This window comes from Malaya genurostris, chromosome 1, assembly GCF_030247185.1.
Source record: "Malaya genurostris strain Urasoe2022 chromosome 1, Malgen_1.1, whole genome shotgun sequence".
NCBI lineage: Eukaryota > Metazoa > Arthropoda > Insecta > Diptera > Culicidae > Malaya > Malaya genurostris.
In genome coordinates this window covers 69,131,881-69,159,557 of record NC_080570.1, presented here as the reverse complement: position 1 = coordinate 69,159,557, position 27,677 = coordinate 69,131,881, and the positions used below count along the sequence as shown (strand labels likewise).

The 27,677-nt window shown below is 37.0% G+C and overlaps 1 protein-coding gene across 4 annotated transcripts in view; it reads left to right on the top strand.

Moving 5' to 3' along the window:
• The first annotated feature begins 2,620 nt into the window (after window positions 1-2,620).
• Window positions 2,621-27,677, top strand: part of LOC131440365 (probable serine/threonine-protein kinase ndrD) — a 491,144-nt gene continuing 466,087 nt past the window's right edge. For 3 of the 4 annotated variants that reach the window (XR_009231378.1, XM_058611617.1, XM_058611620.1), the window contains exon 1: window positions 2,625-3,487. The gene's annotated coding sequence lies outside the window, so the exon portion shown is untranslated. Of the gene's footprint in view, window positions 3,488-27,677 lie in introns of all 4 variants that reach the window. The other variant, XM_058611618.1, reaches the window with a different exon arrangement.

Below are 27,677 nucleotides of genomic sequence, written 5' to 3'. Positions count from 1 at the left end.
TTTAGATTGAATTCTGGCGTTCCTGTGCGACGAGTGATGTGCACCGTCGATAGTTTTGAGCGCATACAAACTGCAACAAGGTCTTGGTCAGAATCAATGTTGGCACTGCGGTAGGTGCGGACATTGATGACGTCGGAGAAGAATCGCCCGTCGATGAGAACGTGGTCGATTTGATTTTCCGTATGTTGATCAGGTGAAATCCAGGTGGCTTTGTGGATATCTTTGCGGGGGAAGAAGGTGCTTCGAACTACCATTCCTCGGGAGGCTGCAAAGTTCACGCATCGTTGGCCGTTGTCGTTTGTTACCTCGTGCAGGCTCTCCAGCCCGATCACAGGCGTGTACATTGCCTTGGACGGTAATCAGCCGGTCCTAACATGGAGAATAGACGCTGTTTCGAGCCGCCCCAACATGGGGAACAGACGCTCGGGTAGGCTTGCTCTCTGTAAAGAGAAAGCAAGCCCCCCCTTCCCTGTCAGCATACGATCAAGGTCCCACTGGGGTTGGTTACCCGATCTTTCCTATGATTACTCGCACCCCAGCTGGCACCGCGGGGAGGTAGGGATAGGAGTTACTGGACAAGTGGCTATGAACCACATTGGGGCCTGAATCGCGCATTGTCCAGTCGTTTACCAACTGTGCTGGTGTCTACTGTCGTGAAATGAGACTAGAACAGTCTCGTTCACTTGGTAGATACTGTACTGTAGCAGAAATATACGCGATTTTATGTGGAATTCCATCGGCACTTCAACAGAGAATCAGGCAGCTTTAAAAGCACTCAGTTCGAATGATTCACCGTCGATTCTAGTGAGTTGGCTAGAGCTGGTGCAACGAATGATTTCGTTGGTCCTGAACCAGCTTTAAAACTTTCAACTAGTTGGATAAAGCACAAGATTCGTTCTTGGGCTGCATCCAAACATCCCAGCAACTGGCGCAGCTTGCAAACTTGCGCTTAGACAAAAGCATTTTTACCAGATTTGAATCTGAAAATGTCAAAGTGTTTACTGCATTCTTCCAAGCCACATTGTAGTATTCTGGTCAGAGCTCTGATTGGACATTGCAAACTCATTTATCATATGCGAATGCGATTGCGGTACTTCATATCATCTGATATGAAACTATCCCGCATTGACACAACTACGTATTCGGGTTTTTGGTTCTCTATACATGGTTAAGTCTGTGTATGCGAAATTAAAATTAAAAGATATTCTATCGTTTCTCGCCCAATGTGGTAAGGAGCTATAGTCAGAAGGGTTCATCGTTGTTCCTGAAGTGAAAGAATCCTTTCTGTATTGACCTTAAAAAGGTCTTAGCAGATTGTTTGGCATCCTTTATGGGGCGCCGAATTTACTTCTGCTTATACATACTGCGAATCGTTCTGCATTCTTCCGGGAATGCAGAATGGTGTCGCTTTTGTAAAACCTCTAAATCCTCTCGGGGTTGGAGGTTTTATTAACTGTGCATTTTGGCCTACCTGCAAATCGTTCAGCATTCTTTCGGGGATGCAGAACGATTTATTTCTTCATGTTTTGTGCTGTTTTCCCACCTCACCCACTTCAAAATTCCTTTCCATGTTTCTTTTATCCTTCCATTTCCATCAGGAAATTAACGAGAAGCTACGGCAAGGCACAAATCTCCAAATAACTAGGGCAACGTGCCAATTGAGCTAATTAGTTCTGATTAGTGATTCCTGATACATACATACATGCACACACAGATATTTGTTGATCACAACTAACGGAGTCGAATTGTATATGATAGCATAGTCGGTTTTTATATTGATTGCATAACCTTTCTATACGAGGAAGGGAAAACATCTCAAGGTGCTCCGTTCACCTAGTAGCTTTAAGATCGGTCAACAGGATACTGTCTCAGTTGTAGATTATTACTGGTAACAGTGCGCCGATTCTTCTCGTAAAGGTAATCGTGTAGTAAAACACTTGTGCGACGAATCCAGATAGCCTCTTCACTTTTCTACAGTGCGTTTTTCACAAGGCAGTACCTCAGAATCGTTGATATTTTTTTTAACAATATCAACCACAAATCAAATTGTGCAGACGATTTTAAACTATGCGTCCTATGCGTCGTTGTTTGGAAGCACCATTGTGCCTCATTGGTTACGTAGAACCAAATATTAAGCTTCTGCATAGAAAATTGACCCTACCTTTCACTTATTCAGCATGACAGCTTTCACAGTGGTTCATTCTCACAACCCATTCTTAACGACCGGCACCCCAGGCGAGCTACTGACAGTTTTACTACGCGGATAATGCGCAAACTCCTGAACTTTTTCCTGTATTAATTCATTATTCATTTCCTCATGCTGCTCTCCGCGTGATAATGAAGCTCTCATAACCTGCCAAAGCTTTCCTCTGTTGCGAATGAACTGCACCCAACCTGTACCACTTGGGAGTAAACGAACACGCATCTTTTCTCCCGCTCGTATCAATGAAAGCGACCTCGACAGGAACGGTCTCCTTCTGTCACCGATTGTCATCGTTAGTGGAGCAGGAGTTCATTCGCATCCGACCTAGCGTTCGTGATTTTAGCGAAGACTAGGTACAAAGGTTCTTACAGAATTGCCAGCAAAATTCGAGTCAGGACAGTCAGTTGCTATTTCGGAAGCACGCCGAGTGGAAGCAAAAGTCCTGCCAGAAGCGGAAAACGGTTCGTAACTTGCCCCAGTGATGTGCAGTGCTTTGTGTGTGGTTTTCCTCATTCCTGCGCGTTCCGCACCTTTCTAGCCCATCGGGTCGGCAGAAAGTGGGTGGCGAACGGTACAGCAGGAGAAACGCTTTTCTGGGACAGCGGGATATAGCTCTCAGCCGGTGATGCTGCTGCTGCTGCTGCTGACTCTGCTGTAGTGTGGAGTGTAGTGGAGTAGGTCAACCTTGTGTTGTCCTTTTCGTGTGCTACTCTGACTGAGCAGCTGTGCCGTAAGCGAAAAAAATGTGAGGGGTAGAAAGAATGTGGAGTACATACACTCGTTTTGCGCACACATACAAACGCGGAAATGTGAAGCCTGGAACCGTGGAGTTATGACAACATTTTAAAGCGTTGGGCATTTAATCAGGGTAGGGAGGAAACCTGTCGAAAATTTGACAAGACGGCAATGATGTGGGAAAACAATCAGTATGAGATTTGGGTTTTCCGCTGTTGTGTTTTGAAGAATACTTCAACCTGAAAATATTGAAACGGGAAGTAATATTATGTATATGAAGTGTTATTTGTGTTTGTAAATAAAAAAATATATGCCAAGATTCATCGGCTAGAACTTTACTGAATTTGAAATATGATATGCTGTGTTTATATCGGGAATAGTAGCAATGATCGGCACGGTAATCAGCATTAGTAGTGGAAGTGCTGTGTGTGTGTACGTTTGCGTAATCTTCTGCCGCAGTTCTGTTGCATAGTATTGAGTAAACAGTGAATGACCACATCATAAGGAGTGGAATCTGGAATAGCTGAGCTGTTACGGATCTGGAACAATGTAAGCTTCTAAATAATCTTAACATAAGTTAGCCGTACGGTATCAACGATTCTCAATTTGAGAGAAAATGATGATGGGAGTTTCTTCGTGTTAAAGTGAGATAAATAATGTCAAACGAGGCACAGTAATTTGGGTCGCCTCGGGTAGCTCGTTCCGAATGAGATTGGTCTGGGCTCATTAGGATGAATGGTAATGGGAAATAGTATTTTAATGGAAAAACCTTCGGCTGTTGCTATAGCACAGATTATACTGCTTCCGGTCAGTTATCTATTAAATAAATTTGAATATTTTTGACTTATGCGATCCAATGCTGCGGAGCATGTTAATGGGTCTGTTTCATTTGATGAAGCTTTGAATGTTTATGTTTTTTGTGTGTTGTTCATGTTTGAGTTCGTCGATTACAAAGAGATTTTGTATGCTTTAGGGATTTTCTTTGACACCCGCAGGAGTTTGTTTCACCTGTTAAGGATTAAGAAATCCTCAATCTAACATCAATAGACTCATCTTTGGTTTTCTTATTATGAATGATACTACCGATTCCCGCTTCCTAATTACACTTTTTTCAAATACTCTTTCGAACAACTTCCAAATCAGCCGAGTAAAAGTAATGAACAGTATGGAAGCTGGTAATTAATCTTACACGGAACCGCAAATCAACCTAATTTTAAGTACATTCCACCCAATTTGGGGGTTTCGTTCAATAAACTAATTTTAGGTAAAGTGGCTCTAGGTAGTTTTCGTAAGACACGTGCAAAAAAATACTTAAAGATGAGTTATATTTACTCTACAGTTGAGTCGTATTGACTCAATTTCAAGTTAATACGGTTTACTTAATTTTAGCTTATTGAACGAAACTGTCGCTGTTGGGTGGTTTTGCTCTTTGTATTTTGACAACAATTGAAGGAGAGAATGAAAGGAAGTACTCAAAATTCAGTAAAAAGAAGTCAAATAATAGGTAGTTTTTATTTTCCGTGTAGACCTACGAATTCATACGACACAGAAGAATATTTTGACTAGGAGTGCCGTTGAAGTCTCAGCTATTAAGGTTATAGTCGAATATTCAAATATTGGGCCAGTTCAAGTTCTTTGGAAAAGAGAGCATAATGCTGATGTATTTTCTACAAGATAATCTTGATATAATATTAAAGAGAGATAAGTTGGTTAGCGCAGTGATCCACTAGATTACAGTAAAATTAAGGCGAAATTCTCAACTGGTCAACAAGTCTACGTTCCTTTGATATGTTTCAAACATTACAGACGAGTCAAAGTTTTCTTTTCGAGCTGTCATAGATTTATCTGAAAATAATATTTAGAGAGAAGGGAGTTTTTCTAGAGTATAAAGTATGTAAAGCTCATGTGATTGTAAGTCCAAGGTAAGGTTTGTTAATCAAATTGCTTAGATTCATTCGTGTAAATATCATGCATCAAAATATTTAAAAATATGACCTACTGATTGCAACTTTTGTATGAAGATATTTTTTTCGTTGTTCAAAACTGTTCTTGAGGATGAAAAAGTAAAATCCGGTATACCAAAATATGGGAAGTTCAAGCGACGTTATTCGCTATGAAACATTTTTTTGTGATTGACGTCTTCAACGCAAACCATATAGCAAATGTCACTTAGTGAAATTCTAAAATATTCTACAATTGTTGTAGAATTCTTATTTATGTTAGATATGTTCAGAAAGATTTTTAATCATTCTAAAATCGGTTATGCCTTATAGCTGTCACACGCAGAGAAAAAAAGTAAAAATTACCAAATTTAGGTAAACCTCTACGATTTTTTCAAAAAACGACAAAAGAAAATCTAGTCAAACACAAAAAACCTGTTGCTAGAAATTACAAAACAATGTATTTGATTTGCCTTTCTCATATAAAATGGTCATGCAATAACTTTTAAATCGACTTGTGAACCAAGGCCCTTAGGGTCGAGTATCATGTACCATTCGACTCAGTTCGTCGGGTACGCAAAATGTCTGCATATGTGTGTGTATGAATGTATGTAACATTTTTTTACACTCTCTTTTTTCTCGGAGATGACTAAATCGATTTTCATGAACTAAGATTCAAATGAAAGGTATGATTGTCCCATAAAAAGTTCTTGAATTTTATTTTTATCCCACTTCAAGTTCCGGAATTGCATGGTAATGAGTTAAAACAATTACAATTTCAAATTACTTCCTCACTTTTCTCAGAAATGGCGAGATCGATTTTAACAATCTTAATCAAATAAAAGATCTCATAGTCCCAAATAAAACTCTCAAATTTCTTCCGGATTTGACTTTCGGTACTGTAGGGTAAAATTTGTGAAAAATTTGATACCGTCACTTAAAGCGGCGAAACATAAAAAAAAACAAATTGATTTCGGCTATTCTGGTTCCCGATTTCCTGTTCCGGAAGCACAGGAAATCGTAAATAGGTTAGATTTCACTCACTTTTCTTAGCGATGGCTAGACCGATTTGCAAAAACTCATGTTAAAATGAAAGATCTTTTAGTCCCATATTGAATTTTTGAATTTCGTCCGGATCCGACTTGCGGTTCCGGAATTACAAGGTGAAGATTGTTAAAATATGTATACCGTCACTAAATGCGGCGAACTCGCCTCAAAACTATTCCAATCGGTAGTCATTGTCAGTAGACGGCATGACAAATTAATTTCGGCCTTCCTGGGTCCCGGGTTTTGATTAACGACCGAAGATTGTAGCCATAGACTCAAACATGGATCCCAGTACCTTTTCTAGAACCGATTTCAATTATACCGGTTCCCGGATTCCGGTTTTGTAAGTACCTGCAATATGCAACTCACTTCGTTTTCTCGGAGATGGCCTAACTGATCTGAGTACTGTTTCACTCTGTAGGTTATACTAGTTTATGGACAACCCTTTTTGTTTTCAAGCATGAAAAAAATTATTTTGTAGAGTACCACACATTTATGTATGAGAATATGTGAGATATGAGAAAGGCATCATTACACCACTAGGTGGATTAAAAAATGTTTTTAATTAGTGAAGTAGTTTGTTTTAGTAAATATTTCTATTGAAATAACAAGTAGTTTAGTTGTGCGTTCCTGTCAATTTCCAAAAAACTTTTTTTATATCGGCTAAACGAACTACTTTATAGTAAACAAACAAACAAAATATTTTATAGAAAATTCTACTTGAAAACTGTCGAATCACGAAGAAAATTTGAGCATTGCGGTGCAGAATCAGGAACATTGTTTTGCTACCATCTCTGAAAATGCAATGAAATGTCTAGCCTAAAAAATTGAGCTCGATCAATAACTGGTTTACTGGCCGGCAACCTCCCTAGCATCCATTCCAGCCATTTAACTGATACATTGGCACTGCATGTATAGAAGGAATTAGTGCTGCAAAAGGCCCTCAAAAAGGTGGGTGGGTAATGTAAGAGACATAACCAGATTGACGATAATACGAATAATTTCATGTAATTTAATGCAGGTGTAAGGACCATTAAAATATCTGACACTACTTGTACATCCTAAAGTTACAAAAACGCATACAAACCAATACACATATGGCATTTTTCTCGAATGCAAAGCAACTGAATGTTGGTAATATTTGTACTCGTTTGATGCGAAGTTCGCACTGCGAACGATTCACCAAACTGATTATTTTTAAATTCGATTTGCATATTTCAACAGTTGAATATTTCTTATAGTTCTTTTGTAAACATTTAAAGTCTTCAGAAGGACTGATTTGTAGATTTTTTTCTATCGTTGTGGTCTTCTTGGTCTATGTTGTTTTAAATTTATTTCCCTTCAATCAAAGGCAACTGAATACCCTTGTTTGAAGCGAAACTCATACTGCGAACGGTACACAAAATAAACTTAATTTTTCCCACACCAGAGTAAGTACTGCGAGAACTGCGAACGGTGTACAAAGCCAATATGGAAAATGCCGGTTTGCTAATACTGAAGGAAAATACCCTTCTCAATCCACCTAGTGGTGTGATAATGCCTTTCTCTTTCTTAAAAACAGTCTCATGATTTTTTTTTTAAATAATTTCTGACACTAATTTGGGCTCATTTTTCATTATGATTTTTAACTTTGGGAAAAGTGATGCTAATCTAAAAAACGCGACTAATCCACCTAGCAGTGAGATGATACCTTTTTTATCAATCTGCATGTGTTTTTGCATGGATATTCTTAGGTGTTGTAGTTCTCATGACATTATTTTAATTATCGTTTGTTTTAAACGTTTGTTTTTATCGTTGTTTTAAACGGCAAATCGAGATTTTAATCACTCATTAACCTGTAATGTCGAAACTGCAAATCGTATCGCTTTTCAATCTTAACGTGTGACAATCGATTGAACATTCCATGAGATGTCCAAGTAAGTTCCACTTTACAGTTTTTCGTCATTATTTATGGTACCTCCAGAGCCGGTATTCAGGAATTAGCATAACCCAAAATGATTCGAATGGCCATAAATTAATACGCCAAACAATTTACATCTTCTATATCGGTATGAATTTTAAAAACTCATCATCTGTTATTCCAGAAATGGATAGAATTCACCAATTTTGTATGGGACCTTAAGTCCTTTAATTTGAATTTTTGTTTTTGATGTTCGATTTGGCCTTTTTTGAGAAAATGATTGAGCTTTGAGAAACGATTCGATACTGGAACCGGAATTCTAAACTCGGTGTAGCCGAAATCAGTTAAATTCAGCTGAGGAGTGTGTTAAAATTTGGGGGTACATTCCGAATCCAAAAACGAATACCGCTTAAACTGAAATAAATTTATTTGGTAATCGACTATCAAAATCTGCAAACCCGATAAACCTGATCAATTTATGTGAAATGGACAGTTTTATACTAATCACCCTGTATCTCCTAAACCAGAAGTCGGATCTGACTAAAAAGTAAGATGTTTTATAGGATTTTAAGAAATCTCATTTGAATCATAGATGATTCTTAGATTTGATTTGAATCTTAGATCAGTTCAGCCATCTACGAGAAAAATGAATTGACGAACTGAGTCGTATGGTACATGGAAGTTATGTTTTTCCAGCATTTATTGCTGTAAGTAGTTTAAATCAATATACTTATGGAATTACTTTCAACTCGAAAATGCTTTGGGGATGACTGAACCGATTTCAACAAACCTAGACCCGTTTGAAAGCTACTCCCATAGTCCCATACAAAGTTTCTGAATTTCATTTGGGTCGGACTTCCGGTTCCGGAGTTACAGGGTGATATGCACCAAAAATGTGAAAATTGTGCATTAAAAATGTGAAAATTTTGCACCAAAAATGTGAAAATTACGTCGCTCACTTTTCTCGGAGATGGCTAAACCGCTTTTCTCAAACTTATATTCCAATGAAAGGTCTTATGGTCCCATACCAAGTTTCTGAATATCATTTAGATCCGAATCCTTGTTTCAGAATTACAGGATGATATGCACCAAAAATGTTAAATTAATATCACTCAATTTCCTCGAAGATGGTTCGATCGAGTTTTATAAACTTAGGTTCAAATTGAAGGTCTCATGGTTCCAAACAAAGTTCCGGAATTTCATATGTATCCAACTTCCGGTTCTGGAATTACAGGGTGATATGCACCAACAATATGGAAATAGTGCATCAAAAATGTGAAAATAATGTCACTCAATTTTCTCGGAGATGAAAGTTCTTAAGATGCCATGAAAATATCCCAATTTTCATTCGGATCATACCCCTGGTTCCGGAGATAGGGTGCTTAGTATGAAAACGTGATTTTCAGGAATACTTTGTTCATAAGATATCTCTTTATATAAACTAGTGATTTTCTCTAGTTTGCAGACCATGAGACTCTGTAACCAAATAAACCATTGATAATTTCATAAATGATTTGTTGAATTTTATCCAAGTCAGACTGCCGGTACATTTTTTCCCAACATTCAAATCGTCATAGAGAACCGTAAATAAAATTGTAGTTCATGTTAGTGTATGGAAGGAATGAACCGAATGTCACTATGCCGATATCCAGCTTTCGGTTCTGGGAGTACCGGCAATAATAATTAAAAATGATAAAATGGAGCTCACTTCATTCTCTCACATATGATTGAATAGATTTTCACTAACCTAAATTCAAATGTAGTGTATCAAAGTAGTAGCATTATACAACAGAAATCTTCAAAACTATTTTCTGAACTTTTTTACATTATAGTATTTCGGGGAAAAAAAGTATACATAGCACAGGAGAAAAAAAATAAATGAAAATGATAAAGACATCATTACACCACCATGTGGATGAAAACAGGTTTTTTGAACTAGCTTTATCTTTCTGCGTGTAAGTTTCACAATACTACCGGAAAATATTATTGCAGGACAACTTTGAGCATATTTAAAACAATTGTACAGCAAATAACCAACTTGACCATACCAGGGGACGGGTATAGCGAACATGGGTAAGTCGATGCCCTTTCACGCAGCCCACCTGGGCTTCTACTGTTTCAATATACGCTGCTGAGCGACCGTACAAACCTCTGTCAACCGCCTCGAAAAGTCTAGAATTGTATTGTATTGTAGGTAAGGGTTTTTCTAATGTTATTTAACAGCGAAAATATCAAAAAACACTGTTAATTATCTTTGTGAGACATGAATCTTACTATGACGGCTTAGGACCACCCTCCCCTATTCCATTTTTTATTCTCATCATATGCAATTTGAAGCTAAACATTTACGCAAATCTAAAAAAAAAAGGTTATACCAGACGAAAGCTAAAGGAACAAAGAAACAAACGAACCTAGTGCTACAAAATATCCGAAATATTCACATACCTATAGCTACTTCAGCGATCTCGAAGAAAACGAAATATCTGATGCAGAAATAATTTCAATCTAACAGATGCCGTCAAACGGAAACCCTTATGACAATTTTTAGGTTCGGTTACGTTCATGACAACCAACCTGTCCTCCTACAAAATTGTAGAGCCAAGACCCACACCATTTCTGAGAAATGCAGGGGTGGTAACTTAATCCACGAGCTCCTCTATTAATTGAACGTCAATATTTTAAACTCCAAAATATAGATAGCGCGCACGTTTTCACGACTGTTGACATTTGTAACGGTCATCGATTATCACTCCCAGGTGTCTCACTTCACTTTTTGAGTTATCGGAGTACTCCCCCGATAGCTTCGGAACACTTGTGGAGCTTAGCTTCTCTCTCTGTCCTTCGTCTGTATCGTATATAAGCATCCTTTTCTGGAAATGGCAGAGATACTCCGGAAGCTTCCCAGCTCGTATTATTGAAACAAAAATATGCATTCGGAATTGACTGAGTCGATTCAAAAGAAAGTCCCTATAGTCTCTTAGTCTGCTATTGAGATTTATCCGGATTCGAATCCAGGTAGTATGTAGTTTAAAGAAAATGTATATACGTATGATTGCGGATTGAAGTAGATCGAATGCTTCAGATAATATGATGACCCAAAACCGGAGTTGTTTTTTGATTGATAGCATGAAAATATTGTTCAATAAAATAGTTCATTCCAGCGTATGGATATTTCATGGGTTCGAAAATATTTGCTAAGTATATGAAAATTTAGAACATTATTGTTTTTTCCCGATGTTTTCAAAAGCTCCCCAATCAAATATTATTAAAAATAATTGCTATAATTGCACTATGATGGAATTTGGTCCGACACGCTTCTTTCTTTTTACACCATCAACGAATAGCTAGAATTGCAGCTGGCATCCCATGCAGACCGGTATGAATTGCTTTCAATATGTAATCCAACATAGAGCAGATTCGGCTCAATAGCCCAGACTGACCGGCTGCATTGAGCTCTGTCTGCTGTTTTTCCGTGCCTGGTTCCACGATGAAGAAGGGCGGTGAAGCTCAAAAAAAAGTATGTTGGATAGACACAGCGAAAAACTGAACGTAATCGTGATGGGCAGTAAGCCAACAACCCTTTGCGTTAGCTTCGGGGCCCGTCGGATTGCAAACTTGGCAGTAGTAGAGAAGGAATTGGTACTGGCACTGACATCAATAAAAACAAATTATGGTGCACAAACGACCTTCCGATGGGTTTTCGAGATATACTCGTTCCAGCGAGGAAGGTTCACGGACGAAGCGTTTGTACGTGTAAGGACACACTGATTGCAGAAAACGATAATCATAAATATCGATGAACATTCAGAGAGCTGTGCCAGTAACTGGAAAATGAACTTGGCCCGGCAAATGCGTCTTATTTGGACAGTCCGAGAACGAGATCGAAGATAAGAGTTTTTTCCTGCGTGCATGCTTTTTGATATGTTGATTACAATTAAGACAGTCAATATATAAAGGTTTTAGTAGTGGAACTAAAATAGCATACTGCGTAGCACAATAACTAAGATTCAAATACCAATGAATGGAGTACTTATGTCAAAGCGAAATTTTTATTGCTTGTATTTGAAAAAACTAATCGGTAAGCATTTATTTAATTTGAAGGTGCCAAAAAACTAATCAACTGGTATGAGAAATGTGATATATGGGGGAATCATAACTATAATCATCTCATTAGTCGAGTCTACCTATTATTTTACTTATTACTTGACCTACAATCAATGGATTGCGTTGTAATTGCCAATTGGTCGATGTATGTTTGCTTCGGCCCTAAGAAGCAAACTTACTGGAAAAATGAAGAGAAAACTGAGCAATACTTCTGTTATAGTGACGCGGAAGTTCGATTCGATTGCGATAGTTTCACCGTATCCTTTGAGCCAATGCATAAAACAGAGATGGCATATTTCACTCTAACAAATGGTTTTCCTATGTGAGATGAATGGTGGAGCAGAAATGATTAAGCTAGTAGTTACTCAAACTTACTTGCCGGAAGATTTTGTGTGGAGTGTGGATTTTCGTAGCGGCGCACAGTGGTTCGAATCAATGAAAACGTGGACATAAATCAGTAGCTGCCAAACCGCCGTTCTTTTAATGCATATAGTTGCTTTTAAGAAATTATTTACAAATATATACCGCGTAATTTGATTCTATCCCTAATTGTTCATGGCCTACTTTGACAAAAAATATAACCATAACTTTTTTTCTGAAGAAAAAGAAATTTTTTTTCTTCCACAAAGTTTTAGAACTATTTAAAATAATTTACTTTGTCAAATATACCAAAAGTCTAGGACGCACCGTTTCGGATATACAAAGCGTTTTTATGGCAACCCCCTTAAAATCAGTTTTTATTCATAACTTATCTCAAGTTATTTTTTATGCATACTTTGTTTGGAATAATTCTAGAAAATAAAAAATCCCATATTTTTGTTGAAGGTAATGCATAGGTTTGTTGTTTCCTGGCAAAGTTATACAACCTTTTACATTTTTTACCTATGATAAAACCTTACACCGAAGCGAAAAATGCAACTTTATGCAGCTGATTTTTACAGAATTTATAGGAAAAGATATGCCCAATACTATAATAAAAAATCTGAGTGGAACTCGATGGAACTTTTTTTATGCCTTTTCAAAGTTAGTTTTAGTTATTGAATTATCACAACCCCCTAAAAACTAGTTTTCTAATCATAACTTGTTACAAGCTATTTTTTTATACATACTTTGTTTGGAATAATTGTAGAAGATATAAAATCCCATGATTTTGTAGAAGGTAATGCATAGGTTTATTATTTTCTGGAAAAGTTAAACATCATTTTACCTCTTATTACCTAGGAAACCTTGTGCCGAAGCGAAATATGCAACTTAATGCAACAAACTTTTACAATACTTATAGGAAAATATATTCCTAATCCAATTTATTTTCCAATGAGAATATCCTGAGTACTATTCGTGTGACTCATTTTCACTATGGCCATACTGAAATCATGAATGGTTAAGAAACGGAGGGCGTTACGCGTCTGCTATTTCTGTAACTCACTTTTGAAGTGAGCGTAGAGATGGGCAATTCGCTCATGAGCTATTCCAGTAAATCGAATCTTTAAAGTGAGCTGATAGCTCACAGCTCTTTTTAAAAGAACCGCAGCTCACCAGTTCACCGCACTGGTAAGCAGGGATGCCAGGTTCACAGATTAATCTGTGTTTCACAGATTTTCAACCTTTTGCACAGATTAAAAAAATGGAACAGATTTTCACAGATTTCTGAAAATGGTCATAGATTTACACAGATTCTGAAATCGATCACAGATTTTTGAAATTGATCACAGTTTAGCACCAAGAATTACTGAGCGGTAGGAAATATGGAGACCTTTTTTGCTTTGCCTACCAAAATGATTCCGATCAGCTATTATGGAAACGTGCACACATTGTACACAGACAGGTTTTTGGCTTGATCACAGATTTTTGGCATCCCTGCTGGTAAGGTGGAAACAAGCTACGAGCTGAACGGATCTTCGGCTCTTGAAGAGCGAGTTATAAATAAGAAGAAATGCGTGCACGAGCTTTTGTTTGTTCTTCCAATTGTGTATCTATCCTTCTTTAACAGATTGAATGAGCCATTGTCAATAAGAAATCTTATCTCCCACTCAGTAGGCTAAGGTACTTTCAGGGATGCCACTTTTGCAGATATTCTCAAATATGAAATAATAATAATTCGCAGACAAGTTAGTTCGCATAGCATTATTTTTTGTGCTTCAATGATTTCGATCATGCATATGAAAGAAAAATGGAGTAAGAAAAACGGCGCTCAAAACAAACCTTCAGTTGAATCTAAATGAGCTGATGAGCTGATACATTGAATCGATTCACTTTAGTGAGCTGATCGGTTCGGAGCTGCTTCGCACATCTCTAAGTGAGCGGCGCACGATCAACATATCGTCTCAAAAAACGTGTTGCTTCGCGATAACTCAATTTATTTACACTTTTAAAAATGAAATCTCTTCGTAAAGGTTTGTACTTTTACAATACTTTTTCGTATTTTGTTTGGAAAACATGTTTCCATTTTTCTAATATGTGTTGAACTTTTGATAATTTTTCGGATTTTCAATATTTAGAATTAACTTTGAAAAGGCCTAAAAAATTGCACCGAGTTCCACTTAGATTTTTTTCTAATATTGTTAATTGCCGAAAAGTAAACAAAATAAAAATCACAACAATTTGCTTAAGTTGCGCGTGCAAGCATGAACTTGTTCATGCGTGTTTACGCGTACTTTGTAGTAGATACTTAAGTAATAGAGGTAGATTCTACGTAGATAAATCCAAAAAAACTGTTTTTAAAATAAAGTGAATATATCTCAAAAAAATATTTTTTTACATTATTTATATCTTCAGCAAAAATACTTCAAATATTTTTCTCTTCAAAACAAGATAGAAATTTTTTTTTGTGAAAAAAAAAACATTTTTATTCGAAATTGGTACTACTCCCTTAACAAAAGAATAGCCACAATTCACATGTGTCCAATTCAAGCCTCCTACGTCTTGACATTATTTAATTAATTAATGAACCAATGTCATTTATTCAGTTCCAGTTTGTACCAAATCACCTATTTCTCCGAGATCATGTTTTTATAACGTTTCAATTTGTTTTCATCTTCCGAATGATGGAACCGTTCGAAAATATCCACTGCTTGAAGGCATTTAATATTGTTCTTGTTTTACTCTGCCTAACACTTCAGTTTTCGACAGTTGTCTGGTTCCCTTTCTACCACAATGCGGTGCAAGGGGTTAAAGGTTTGCAGCATACATTTATTCGATTTGTCTTACGTAGCTAGTAACCATCTTAGATACGAAGACAGAGGAAACATAATTGAACATGAGTCACTTAGTGATCGGCATAGTGATTTCAAAGCGATGTTTGCTTCCGATTTAGTTCTGGGAAACATAGTTTTTTCTTCGAATAACTCGATATGGAGACGTTAGAATCATGGAATATTCGGACATTTATTTTATTGTAACGCTCCCACTTGTCGAAAATGGAATGTTTTGACAGCAGTTTGTTTTGAAATGTTTTCAATGATGAAAATTTCGTGTGAAAAATATCAATACCTCAAAAAATGGGGAAGCGGCTTTGGTTTATTCGGGTTATTAAATATAGTGTTTTTCTACCAAAAAAATCACTAAAATGGTTTTAAATATTTCTCTCCCGCATTTGGAAGATAATAAGTTCACCGATATTCTGGCAACCCTCCATATTTGGGCCCATGCTACAAACTATTTAGTTGTGGTTCGAATTATTTCGAATTATATCGATCGAGTTAGAAACTCCCAACAAAAGCATTACAGAAATGCAGAATGGGGGTGAATTTTAGAGATTATTCTTTTCTAAAAGTTGTTATAATAATTCGTAGGATTTTCACAAATGAAAATGGATTTCGGAATATCAATGTATGCGTCTGAGTAATGCAATATTAAAAGATATGCAACTGTACTGAATTGTCGTTTTCAAAACAAATCAGATGCAAATGCTCGGCTGGTAAATGTGAAAGTTGTTCAGCGTTTATATACCGACAGAAAAGATGGAGAACTATGATCACTTTCTAATGGTTGAAAAAGCAATTAAACAAAAGAGCAAGGTATATCGAGATCTGTAAATCTAATTGTTTACCAACTTTGATCATTTATTAGACTATATATAATTATCAAGTCGCTACACTTCACGTCAAAATTCAAATACGCACATCGATTACTGAGAATCAGTTGTGTTGTTCTTAACCCTTTGCAGAATACATGATAAATAAATTCGTCGATGAGCAAAAGCTGAACCTTTCAGAAAAAGTTTGTTGTTAATTCAAACGCGCCATTGAAACACTGCGCCTACTGTGTGTTCGAGACTTGCTGAGAATCCTGCGCTCCTGTTACTTCTATGAATCAAATTCATGCTAAATAGCGTTTTATTGGATTTAATCTACAATTGAAACAGCCTTTATTCGCTATAATCACTATTGTGATTGTGGCAAAAATATATTTGTTCATATTAATCACTCTACGTGCATCGAAAATATTGCAGTCATTATTTCTCAGTTGCGGTTCAGTTGCGAATTTATTCAGCAGAGATTTTTTTATTGATGATAATCTAATACTTAAATCTTGCACGAATCACTTCTGTGTCAGAATTGAAGCGTAGTGGAAATTTAGCATCGAAGTATCATCGGAGACTCTTCTCCCTTCCGAATTTCTCTTTAGCGATATTTCTTTGGGTGACAATTCTTCATCAAGTTTCGCTGACACAAAAAATCAGGTGAAAAGGTTAAAAGCTTTGTGGATGCTTGTTTCACGTTACTACGTATATTGTATATTTTGCTGAAATAAAAGACGAATATTTTTCGTCTCTGTTTGTTTGTTTTGATTACAATATTTTTCGAATGAACTCGCAAAAAAAACAAAGCTTAAGCTGTTGGAGTGGATTCGTTCTTTGAAAGCATGTGCCAATTTTTGACTCTGATCGTGAAATGTGGAAAATTATTGATTGTGTGGCTTCTGCCCTAAAACGCTTTGAACTGTATCTCGCTGACAACCACCACACACGTTTTCTTGTGATTCGGCTTGACGATGACCAAGCATTTTTTTATTGGGCAGAGCTGTTGGGAGGATTCATTTCCTAGAAGATAGTTCCCGGCACACCACGCTTTCGTTTTCTTGTTCGTAATGGAAAGATGAAAAATCTCACCAAAACAATTGTTTTGAGTGAAGGCAACAACCAGACTTCCGGTTCTCGGGTTGTAGGGTGATAAGTATTGAAAAGTGAAAATAATGTCAAACAGTTTTCACAACGAGTTGTATAAATCAAACTTAGATTTAAATGAAAAATCTTATGGTCCCATGCAAAGTTCTTGAATTCAATCTAAATCCGACTTCTAGTTCCGGAATTACATAGTGAGATTTGTTATATGTGAGTTGCCTTTTCTCAAATAAAATTTAAGCGATTCAAAAAACGAGATTCTAAGATATCACAAAAAAAATTGATTTTTATACAGATTCTTCTACTTCCGGTTCCAAAAATACATGATTAGTTCAAAGCTTTCAATTTCAAGAGTATTTTTTATAAGTAATACTGTGAAAAGAAGCGAATTTCTTAAAATAGGTTAGTAAAGTTTGACATAAAAAAATCACTTCAGCTATATCGGTAAACGGTTTTCGAGGAAGTAATGATCAAATACTCTAAAATGGAACGAATTCCGATTGTTCAAAGATGGTTTACCCGATTTTTACGAAATTTAAAAGACCTTACAATCCCAGAGGTAAATGTTAAATTTTATCCCGATTCTACTTCTGGTTTCGTAGTTACAGGATGACGGATGTTTAATTTTTCAAACTGTCATTTAATGAAGCGTAAAGAGTAAAACGTCAATAACGTAAAAATTCATCCAAGTAATTTGTTGGCCACCCAAATTGCACGTGGGAGGTCCAAGTCCTGATCCCCACGGTAGCGATCATCTTCTAATCGTAGTCTGTATCACAAGCGGCTCGAAACCATCGAAGACAGTCAATGTTTTGTATGACCTCGCACGAAATATTGACTGAAATAGCTATGCGAACTTGATATCTGAGAAACTTGAAAGAACTCAACTATTTTCTCCGGATGAAGAGTACACGTTTTTGGTTGACTTGGTTCTCGACACCGCGACTCAAGCTTAGACGAAACGTGTACCCGGTGCCAAAACTGACATCCGTCCTCTCAACCTGTGGTGAAACAAAGAGTATAAAATGTTCAGAAAATATGGAACACCTGATAATTATCGGAGTTACGCGGCGTTAGATGCTTAAATTATGTACTTGAAAGGCAAGAAACGCGTTTACTGACGTCGGTTCGTAGACGGCTTAACGAAAGAAACATCTATGAGCACTCTTTGGAGCACAGCCCGACGAATGCGCAATCATAACACCACGAATGAAAGCGAGGAATATTCCAACCGATTCGCTTATAAAGTATGCCTAGGCTCTGTTCCGGAACAGAAGATCACCGGCGCTGCGACACCACACAACATACAAACGAAAACCGTTTTCGATACTAAAGTTCACACTTGCGCTCTTGTCATGTAACAATAGAGCCCAGGGGCTAGACAGAATCAAATTCAATTTGTTAAAAAATCTGCCTGACCCCGCCAAAATGAGCTTGTTCAATTTATTCAATAAGTTCCTTTAGGGCATTATACTGCCACATGATTGGAAACAAACGCAAGTGATCGCCATTCAAATTTTCTCTTTCGTTTAGACAATTGGGGCAAGACTCATGGTTTGCTTTCCGATACACATTTTTTTTTCCGCAGGGGCAAAGGCAACGATTGTCATGCGTTGCACTCAACAGAAATTCAAATGGCATTCGCTCGTAAAGCACAAATGGCATTAGTTTTCCTAGACATCGAGGGGGCTCTTGATTCAGTTTCTATAAAAATCCAATCTGAGAAGCTGCACCAGCATGGTCTTTCGACAGTTTGAAAAACTTTTTATAGAATCTATTGTTCAAGAAACACATGCATTCTGCACAGGGTAAAAGATATCGATGACTGTATTACCACATCTTGCACGATAAGACAACTTGCCGACGACAGCGTTGTGTCTATTACAGGACTCAAAGCTGCCGATCTCCAATGACCATTACAAGATACCCTCGACAACTTGTCAACATGGGCTCTTCAATTCTCAAAACAGTTATAAATCCTTGTATTTTGATTACATGACTCCAAATATTAATTCTTCTTCGTTTGCTGCCAACGTGCTAATTCTTGTATACTTTTGATTCTTTTGTGTTTTATGACACATCCATGAAGGAAGAAATTCACGGAATTGTGGCCTCAAGTGACCTCTAATATCTTTAATAACAAATTTAGAACAATCAACTGTGAAAAGATGTTTTATACTGACGGATCAAACATCAACAAGTCCACAGACCTCGGCATCTTCAATCAAAACATCACCGCTTCGTTCAAACTCAGTGATGCGGCTTCAGTTTATGTCGCAGAATTAGCTGCTATTCAGTACATGTAATGTACCATGTAATAAAGCCAGGAAAGTACCACTCTTATTTCCCGGGGGAAAATACGGGAACATTCTAGAGCTTTACCTGGATGATCTTATTTAATATCGTTAGTCTGGGACCCTTCGAATTGTTCCACTCCGGGAAATGAAAAGGCAGACTCGTTGGCTAATGTGGGCGCATTAGAAGGTGATATTTATCAAAGACCAATCTGCTTCAATGAATTTTTCAGTATTCCTCGTCAGAAAACTTTCGAAAGTTGGCAAACTTCATTATCCCCTCCATGTTATATTCATTCCACAGGCTGGTGTCGATCGCCAACTAAAGGCTGGATCTACCAAAGTTGACCCCAATACGACATTACCTAATGATACTATCCTAGTTTTAAGTTAGTCGTTAATCAAAATTAGAAAATGCCCTTGGCATCTTAGAGCATAAGCAGTGTGCCTTAAAAATTATATTATTGAATAAAAAAAAACGATTTTTTTACATATTCTGAAAGTCTATACTACCGAAAATGAACAAAGTTAGAGTTATTGAAATCGAAAAAAAAAATGGAAAAATCGTATCCGAAATCAATTCAGCGGATTTTCATGAATGTTGTATTACATTGTTTGTATGTACATACTTGCGTACTTGAACGGCCACGGTTTTATTTAAAAAAATTTGTTTGCAAGTGGCACGTCTGAAAAATTGAGTTTTTTTTGGTAATATGACGCTTTTATTGTGAAAAAAAAATGTTTTTTTGGAAATCGAACCGTTTAATTATACCACAATGCATGTTTCTTCACTATTTTTTAATATTTTGATTTCAGTATTGCGGTTCCCCTTGATTATAACTACTATTACGACAATATGAATAATGAGTTCTTTTGTGTAACAAAATATTTTATTATTTAAGACTTGGTGTTATACGAGGTCTGTTCAAAAAGTACCCGGAATTCTCATTTTTCTAAAAAAATATTTATTTATTCGTCTACATCTAAAGGGTGATTTTTTAAGAGCTTGAGAACTTTTTTAAACAATAAAACGCATAAAATTTGCAAAATCTCATCGGTTCTTTATTTTAAACGTTAGATTGGTACATGACATTTACTTTTTGAAGATAATTTCATTTAAATGTTGACCGCGGCTGCGTCTTAGGTGGTCCATTCGGAAAGTCCAATTTTGGGCAACTTTTTCGAGCATTTCGGCCGGAATAGCCCGAATTTCTTCGGAAATGTTGTCTTCCAAAGCTGGAATAGTTACTGGCTTATTTCTGTAGACTTTAGACTTGACGTAGCCCCACAAAAAATAGTCTAAAGGCGTCAAATCGCATGATCTTGGTGGCCAACTTACCGGTCCATTTCTTGAGATGAATTGTTCTCCGAAGTTTTCCCTCAAAATGGCCATAGAATCGCGAGCTGTGTGGCATGTAGCGCCATCTTGTTGAAACCACATGTCAACCAAGTTCAGTTCTTCCATTTTTGGCAACAAAAAGTTTGTTAGCATCGAACGATAGCGATCGCCATTCACTGTAACGTTGCGTCCAACAGCATCTTTGAAAAAATACGGTCCAATGATTCCACCAGCGTACAAACCACACCAAACAGTGCATTTTTCGGGATGCATGGGCAGTTCTTGAACGGCTTCTGGTTGCTCTTCACTCCAAATGCGGCAATTTTGCTTATTTACGTAGCCATTCAACCAGAAATGAGCCTCATCGCTGAACAAAATTTGTCGATAAAAAAGCGGATTTTCCGAATGGACCACCTAAGACGCAGCAGCGGTCAACATTTAAATGAAATTATCTTCAAAAAGTAAATGTCATGTACCAATCTAACGTTTAAAATAAAGAACCGATGAGATTTTGCAAATTTTATGCGTTTTATTGTTTAAAAAAGTTCTCAAGCTCTTAAAAAATCACCCTTTATATTGTCCCCTTCAAAGTAATCCCCCCTAGATATAATACACTTATGCCAGCGTTTTTTTCAGTCTTCGAAACACCCCTGATAGTCTTTTTTTGAAATGCTCTGTAGCACTCTCAGCGATTCTGCCTTTATCTCTTTAATCGATGAAAAACGCTTTTGTTTCGACATAATAACCGTACACCCATGTTTCATCACCAGTTATGACCCTTTCAAGTAAATTTGGATCGTCGTTGACGTCGTTTAACAGCTCCTGAGCGATGGTAATGCGTTTGTTTTTTTGATCAAAATTCAGCAGTTTTGGAACGAATTTTGCTGCCACTCGTTTCATGCCCAAAACATTTGAAAAAATATGATGGCATGAGCCAACTGATATGCCAACTTCATCAGCAACTTCTCTAATAGTGATTCGGCGATCATTCATAATCATTTTTTCCACTTTTCCCACATTTTCATCGATTATTGACGTGCTGGGTCGACCGGAACGTTCGTCGTTTTCAACGTCTTCGCGGCCATCTTGGAAACGCTTATACCACTCGTAAACACTTGTTTTTTTCATAGCAGACTCACCGTAGGCTCTCTGTAACATTTCGCACACTTGGTTACAATTTATTTCATTTTTCACGCAAAATTTAATACAAATTCTTTGACTCTTCAATTCTTCCATTGTTTAAACTAACAAAAATCGCCGAGCTCAAAAAAACACGTCTACACCAGCCGCTACAAGACAGAATGTAAACAATGAATACAGCTGAAAATTTCACCATACATTAGGGGCATATGTACCAACACAATAAAAAAAATAATTTTTGACCACCGGACTCTCCAGACGCGCGCAATTAAAAAATTCAGGGAACTTTTTGAATAGACCTCGTATTGTGCGAAAGTCATAAACATTGAACCAACTATGTACGGTTGATGTACCACCACCTGGCTTATTGCTCACACCATATCACAACTGGTTCTTGATTGCTAATGTGTGCCAATTGAACAGTGTTTCAGTTCTATATGGACTTATTTATGAACAAAAAGTTTTCCTTTCGGAACGTGTTCGTAGGCAATAGGAGGAATGGACTCAGTCGATTCTAGCTGATCTACACCAAGTTTTCGTCTGATTTCGATAAATGGTTTTATACACATCTAATGAAGCAGAAGTGAAGAATGGCGGGAGAAAAGTTTTTCTGTTAGTTATAATCGCTGTAGAGAGTTTCTGTATTTATCTTCTACAATAACAGCCATTCACCTTGCATTGAATGTTTGTATTCGAGTGGGAAATGTTCGACGTTATTTATTTATAATTTCCAGGAAATTGAGACTAGCAGTTAGAAGCAATTACGCTCATATGATGCTTTGTACACTCCAGTCTCTTTTCATGCGATTTTTATGCAATTTGAATAATTAGAAAATGAATTTTTAAAATTATAGGGTTTTCTTAGAAATGCACGAAACGTCGAGAAAAAATTATGTTGACTCTCTGGCACTCTTCGTTTCAAGACAACACCAGATCTCGACGTTTCATGTATTTCTAAAACATTCCGCCTCAAACAAAATTTGTTTTTCGTTTCGGAAATGTGAGTCCCAAAGTCTATATCTTTCACAAAATTTTATTTCGATCCAATCCATACTAAAGGTATGTTCTGTGATGCTCATTTTCCGGATCAAGAACAGTAAATGTAGAGTGCAAAAGATTTATCCTCCGTTAGCAAGGGAAAAATCGACCTTAGAATCTGCACCAATCTGATCAATCAAGCGGTAAATTCTTTCCATGGCATCGTGCACATGAGCCACAAAGTTTTTCATTCTGTCTGCCAGGAAGACACACGTATAGATGGGTAGATACATGCGCAAAGCAGGGTAAAGGAAACTATCGATTGATTTATCCTGTAGCTCTTCGACCTTAGAGGTGCTCGGTTGCCTCGCAATAAAATAGGTTCGGCTTAGTACGAATCAAGGCAGCGAACCATATCTGAATGTGGAAAATGTACGTGCTAACCTTTGCAAACGTCCGTAAACGGTGACTCGTTCATGCACCTAATTTATCAGAGGAAGTAGCCAAACTGTTCACCTGAAAAGACGGGCAAACGAGTGGCATTCAATTTTCAAGATGACGATGGCATCCATCCAAGCTACATACTCTGATAGAAAGACCTCCGGAAGGTAATGAATTTCAAGTTGTGATTATATCCAGTATTTACAAGCATCTTGTGGTTCACTAAGGTGATGGCTTAATAAATTATATTTGCGAAGGATGAGTAAGCTTCGAGTAGAATTTGAATGAGGATTGAAATAGATAGCATTTTCAAGCATATTCAAGTGCATGAACCTGTCCTTGTTTGGTTTTTGGTAATTACAAACATTCAAACGTGCAATTCTTATTTTTCTTTTCAACTCATTCTACTATTTTAACAAAGGTTGGGCTATTGTTTTTTTTTTTGAGAAACACTTCCTTGTTTTCCATTTTGGGGAGCAAATCAGAAATTCAAAAAATTCAACATATAAATAAGCGGTTCGATTTTGAACTCTAACAGCTCAGTTACGTTTTTTTCGATTAATAATATTATTTAACCAACTGGCTGGAAATGTTCTTACTAAGGTTTGTTTGCCACAAAATCTGTACAGATAAAAATTGCAATAAAACAAATTAGCTGCTGGATCAACCCAAGATGCCTTTTTTATTCATTTAATTGATCATTATTGGTCATTTTAAAACTTATTACAGTTACTTAATTAGGTTGCATGAAAAAAACTTCGAAATTTTGAGTTTACTTCAGTCATTAGGGTCTGTGCTGACTTCTCTACAATCGATTTAGCTGCTTTTGTCCATGATTTTCATATAGTTGTAGCTTGCCGTTTATATTGAGAAAGTTCTCTCTTCACGAAAACCCAACATTCGACTCCATTCGCTACATACCATTCCGACACATTTTTTGGCCAAACCAGAATAGCGTGGAACTGTAAAAATAGTAAAAATCGCTTCTGTATGCATTTTCACGTTATATTTCCTTGTTTACCGTTTTTGATAGTGATGAAGCTTTGGCCTACTCGAACACAGCTGTATATTGCCTGCCAAACCGAATGGTTTTTGGTAAACTTGGCCTTTTTCTTCGCCCTGGAACGCTCCGTTGCATGACGGTATTACAAGACATTCCGGGAAGCTGCTTAAAATCTTCCAGAACATAAGTTTCATCGTCTATTATCACGCAGGAAAAATTTCGTCAAATATCTGGACTTTAGCCGTCACATTCAGTTTATCATTACGGTTCGATACAGTGTTGTGCCCAGGTTAGCAGTTCAATGCATTATGTATCTCGATTCGACTAAAATTTGATCGAATCGATCAAGTTTCGTATTATGGTTCTCGATTCGAAGACGATCATCGAGCTTCGTTCGACTTCACTCGAAGAAGTATTAAATTATCGAGAAGTTTTGGCATTATGGAACCAAAACAATCGAGCTCGTAAACGACTGAACTCGATAAGAAATGGTCGAAAGCCTCATTACTATCGACTAAGGAGTGTATCGAAAATAAGCTATCCACAAATTTTTCTTTCAAATTATGATAAAAATCGATATTTTACTCAAACTAAAAATTGATCCATTATTGTACGAGGTTAAACTTGAGCATAATGTAAACCGGATGAAATTCAAGTTATTCCTTCACGAATTTTCGAAATTTTGATCGAACGCTTTTCATCAAGTTCCGGACAAGTGTTGAATCGCATTTTTTGGACGCTTGAGCCCAAATATTTTTGAACTCTTGCATGTTCCCAGCTGCCTAACTAGTCTTCTTGAAGACCCTCATCACGATTGCCCAGTAACGTTCGATGGGTCGAAGCTGAGGGCAATTTGGTGGATTGGTATTTTTCTCAACGAAATGTTTACCTTTTTCTGCAAGCCAATTGAGAGTGGTTTTGGCATAGTGAACCGACGCTAAATCCAGCCAAAACAGTGGAGGTGTACTATACTTCTTATATAAAGATAACAATCTCTTCTGGAGACACTCAGATCGATAGATTTCTGCATTCATATTTCCGGTAGTGTAAAAAATGGTTGACTTAAACCCACAGGAACATATTGCTTGTCATACCAGTACCTTTCTACCGAATTTTTCCACTTGAATGTACCTGTTCGCATAGGTCACATCCTCCCAAACGCCGACAGTAAAGTATTGTGGACCTGGAAGGGTTTTTTAGTCCTTCTTTACATAAGTCTCATCGTCCATCAAAACGCACGCATCCGGACACTGCAAAAGACGCGAATACAATTTCCGGGCCCTTGTTGCTGCTCGCTTCTTCTGTTCTACACTTTTGTTCGAGATTTTCTGTTTCTTGTAGGTCTTCAGGTAATTTCGCTTCTTGATACGCTGGATCATTCCTACGTGATTACTTCCTGGTCAAATCACGTACTGACATTGATTTGTTCTTCACGATTAGAGATACCACTTTCTGGTCCAGTTTCGGGTTGGAAGAACCGAGTTTTTCTGCCTCTTCCTTGTAACTCATCTATAGAATTATTAATGATGGTTTACCACTGGCATGATGAATTCCAAACCGCTTCGCCAATTTTCGCATAGTGATACCCTTCTCACTTAGCCATGTGTCCAGAACCTTAATTTTCACTTCCTTTTCAATACGCGACATTTTGAAAACGCAGAATTTCAACCGCACAAACAAGTAAACAAACGAAAGCTGACAGCCAAACGCACAGCATGCTGTGATCTGAGCATAAAAACCATCACAAATACATGCGTACAACATAAATGTATGTGGATAGCTTATTTTCGATACACTTCTTATGAGTTTTCGAACAGGTTTCTTTTTTATTTAAAGGTAGTTATCGATGACATCATAGGTTTTCATAAACATATTAGTATTAATAATCTTTAGTCTAATGCATTTGTATATCATTATATATTTTGTGCGTTTGGCATATTATGTACATGTCCTACTGTTTAAAAAGCATATTAATTGAAAGCTGCGTGGTATTTATTTAAAATAACAAAAGTAAATCGAAACTAACCTATGCCCAGTAATTGTAGTTTGTAATCAAATTTTCTGAATCCTGTGGACAGAAAACGTCGCTCAAACGGATTGTGGGAAAAAGCTTATTCGCTTGATAACAATAAGCGAATAATGTTTTTACCTATATATCTAACTCAAGTAAATTGAAAAGTTTGTCCAAACACCTTCAAAGCATATTAAATATGTCAAAACTATCACAATCTCGTGCTATTGGCGTGTATTTGACTCTTCAGTAGTACCTAATAGATTATAAATACTGCAAAGAATGGGTTGCTCCTGGTATCTTAAAGCTAAAGCAATATCTCCTATTAAATATGAGAAAATACAACAATGAAAGCTGCAGAACCTATAAGCATTTGATTAAAACTACACATATGGATAACGTAAATTGTATTAGACTTGCAACATTACATGAAAAACACAGAATTTTTTTTTATTATAATTTCCAAAGTTCATCTATAAATTTAATTTAAGTTCATCTATAAATTTGATTAAACACGCTCGAAAAAAATTGGAAATTTACTCTTTCAAATGGAGTGGAAACGAATCTGCTTCTTGATTTAAATTTCAGAAATGTGTTCACATTAATTTCTTGGCAACTTACAACCGCAGTATTACAAACATTTTCTTCTTTCCAGTAATTGAAACGAATATATGTAATCGAAAATACCTAAACAATAATTCACAGTTTCATTCTTTTTCATGATTGCCATGTATATGGGTTTGTTTACCTATGTTTGTTATGACAATTCGAGCAGCGTCAGTCGAAATCTAGTACCACATTGTCAGGATCTCGATCACGTGGTCGAAAGCAATACGTAATGCCACAGTTCTGTCGAATCGACTTCACAAATAATCGTTTCGAGCAACTCGATTCGAGATGCATAATGTCAGCCCTGGTCTTACAAGTCCGTTGTCGTATGTTCGAGTCCCGACCAGGATGGATTCTTCTTAGTACGTTATGCAACAGCTGCGAACTCTGTTGAAACAGAGAGGCCAAATTCCACAAAAAGAATGGTAATGCCAAGACTTTACTTTCTGCAGTTTTCATCTTGCACGACTTCGTACCGTTCCGGTGTTTGGAAGTATTCACGAAAGCTGAAGATTTTTTAATTTTTCTAGCCACAGTAGCTACCGAAAGAGCTAGTCTCTTCTGCATTCAATTTAAGTTCCACTTCCAGCCTTTATGGCTGTTGTCAATCGTCAGGGGCGGCAACAAGGGGATGCTGCTCCAAAAGATTTATTGGAATGGCCATGGCCACCCAATATTTTTGTAACCGGAATAAATATTTGAAAATTTGCTAGAAATATCTTGTGATATAACACTTTTTTTTGTTATCCCCGTAATTCGTCTCCGTAATCGTTTATAAAGCTTGCTCCAGATAGAATTGGAACAAAGACAA